We start from the raw sequence: 3,197 nt of genomic DNA on the forward strand, positions 1-3,197 counted from the left end.
ATTCGTGGTTTTAGGAAGAGGGTTCGCTTGAAGCCGTTCAAAACGTCCGGCCTCTACGGGTATCCACACGAAGTTAGAGAACCGATCAAAGCTTTCTTGTCTTCCCGGGGTGCTAGCTCCCTTGCAAAGACTCCTTTGATGGCTGATCTCTTCTCTTTCTTTCAACTCTTGAAAGTGCTTGAGAGGAGGAAGAAGAAGGATGAAGAAGAGGAAGTAGATGAACCCCTGCACAGCCTTCTTTCTGTTGCTTGCGCTGGATGAAGAAAAGGAAGAGGAGGAGGCCGCCAACACTTGGAGGTTCCTTCTTTCTTGCTTGCGGCTGCAACTAAGAGGGAGGAAGAGGCTGGCCACGGCACAAGGGAAGAGGGCTCCAATGCTTAGGGCGCCGGCCTCATGGTGCTTCTTATAGCAATCAAGGGCTCTCCAAAGTTGGAGCCCTAGATAACTTTCCAAAGAAAAAAGGGGGCGCCGCCCTAGCTCCTCTCTTCTTGTCGCCCCAAGCAATTGGAGAGGGGCTGATGCCCCTCTTAGTTGGTTAACCTAATCCTCTTTGGAAGGAGGATTAGGTGCCTCTCTCATGGTTTCATCCTAATCTAATTAGGATTAGCCAATTTGGGTTCAATCTATGCTAGTCCCAATCTAATTAGGACTTGAATGGATCATGACTCAATTGAACTCTTCAATCCTAATCCAATTAGGAGTCATGTTGATTCATTAGATTAATAATTAATTAGGACTTAAGGAATCCTAATCCAATTAGGATTTGTTTAATTTTAGTCCTAATCCAATTAGGACTCTATTTGATCCGAAGTCCTAATCCAATTAGGATTTCTAGGAATCCTACTCCAAGTAGGAATCCAATTTTAATTCAAAACTCCTAATCTCATTAGGATTGAGGAATCCTATTCCAAGTAGGAATGCCAGTCCTAATCCAATTAGAACTCTAGGTATCCTACCCGAAGTAGGATTCTTGTTTCAAGTCCAATTAATTAATTCCTTTTCCTTCTTCAACTTCTTATCAATCAAATTGATTTCTTGTGATTTCCTAATCACGATTTCAACCATCGATCGGTCATACTTCTAGTGTGTGTGACCCCATAGGTTCTATTCTGATTGGTAGGAGATATATTGTGATCTCTATCACTATATCATTGAAAACTCCTTTCAATGGGTTGGAACGATTCTAACTCAACTCATTAGGGTTTATCGATCATCAAGATAATCCCTATGAGTCCCACCATCCACCAGTGACATCTAGCAGCATTAGTGGCTACCCAGCAGAATGGAATGATGAACCTCTAGGTGCAGTTAACATGTGATACAGTCCTACTATCGTGGATCCCTACAGGACGGAGGTCAATGGACAACTCGTCAAACCCCATTGTCTGTCATATGTCAAGATTTATTCGACTTGAGTTCGATAATGAAAAACTCTTTTTCCACTTTATATTACTGCCCTGGCCAAGGTCTTAGAACTCAGTCTAACAATCACATAGGATCACTCCTCTTCTATTAAGGTCGATAGATTCCTTATAGGTGCAATACCCTACTCCTACAGTGAACCTACTGCAACCAATCTACACTGCATGGACCCATATGGCCTAGAGACCATGTATGTGTGCAGTCAAACTACAATAACCTCACTGTGAGTAGCCGAAGCACCGCAGTCAAAGGACCAGTCACACTACTGCAACATCAAGTAAGTTCACTGACGAGTGATAGACATCCAAGTGACTTCTTGTCTTGGTCACGCTCAGTACCCTTTGTTCTCTAACAAGCACCTGCACTATCACTTCAGTGTCCCCTACACTGTGGACTCAAGTCTCGTCCATCCAGAAGGAAAGTGATCTGTGCACTGATCGGAATCGATCACCGTCCTCGTGGATGATCCATTGATCAGGAGCATTTAGAAATTAATCACCAATGATACATGGCTCAAATTCTCAACTCTTGAGAATATGTATTCATCATCTTAATTAATTTCTTGGACGATTCATAGATACATAAACAATATGAATGAAAAAGATGCCTTTTATTTATTCAATAATAAATAGTCAAGTACAAAATTATGTCCCTAGAATCAACAATGTGTCAGCCAAATTGGCTTCTAGGGCATACATCTAACAATCTCCCACTTGTACTAAAGCCAATTGGTCATATATCTTAGGCCCATCTTCTCAAGGTGGGCTTCAGTCTTTTGCTGACTCAGCTGCTTAGTGAACGGGTCTGCCACGTTATCCGCGGAGTCTACTCTCTGCACCTCTACATCATAGTCGCGTATGAAATGGAAGCGCCGCTCAATGTGGTTGGACTCTGATGAGACCATGGCTCCATAGCTTGTGCTATGGTGCCAATGTTATCGCAGTAAAGTGTTATGGCATCTAATGACATTACACTAACTCTGCAATTAACTTTTAATCAGAAGGTTTCCACTGCACCCTTAGATACGGCTTAACATTCAGCTTCTAAGGTAGAATCTATAATGATCGGTTGTTTGGAACTCTTCCAATTTACTGAACCACAATTGCACAATTCTGATGTAGACTTTCTATCCATCAATATGTGTGCATCCTTCTACCTTCAACTCTGATCTTTCTCCCAAAGACCAAGAACATGTTCCTTAGTTCTTCTCAAGTACTTAAGACTGTTCTTTCACAGCTATCCAGTGCTTTTTGCCTGGATCCGACTGATATCTGCTTGTGACACCACAGCAAGAGCTATATCAGGTTGTGTACACAGCATGGCATACATGAGGCTTCCCATTGCCCGATGCATAGGGAATCTTGCTCATGTGTTGAATCTCTTCAGCACCTCCTCTATGTACATCTTCTGTGAAAGGCCAAGCATTCTTTTAGATCTATCTCTATAGACCTTTATTTTCAAAATATAGGATGCTTCCCCAAGGTCTTTCATGGAGAATTCTTTTTGACAACCAAACCTTAACCGAGGTTAGCATGGGAATATCATTCCCTATTAGGAGAATGTCATCTACGTACAGTACGAGAAAAACGACAGCACTCCACTAACCTTTTTGTAAACACACGGTTCCTCTTCGTTTTTGATGAAATCAAACGTTTTGATTGCGTCAACGAAACGAGTGTTCCAACTCCGAGATGCTTGCTTTAGTCCATAGATGGACCTTTGCAGCTTGCAGACCTTGTGATCTCCATCACTGGAAGTGAAACCCAAAGGCTGTT

The sequence above is a fragment of the Phoenix dactylifera genome, unplaced genomic scaffold, assembly GCF_009389715.1.
Source record: "Phoenix dactylifera cultivar Barhee BC4 unplaced genomic scaffold, palm_55x_up_171113_PBpolish2nd_filt_p 001102F, whole genome shotgun sequence".
Classification (NCBI taxonomy): domain Eukaryota; kingdom Viridiplantae; phylum Streptophyta; class Magnoliopsida; order Arecales; family Arecaceae; genus Phoenix; species Phoenix dactylifera.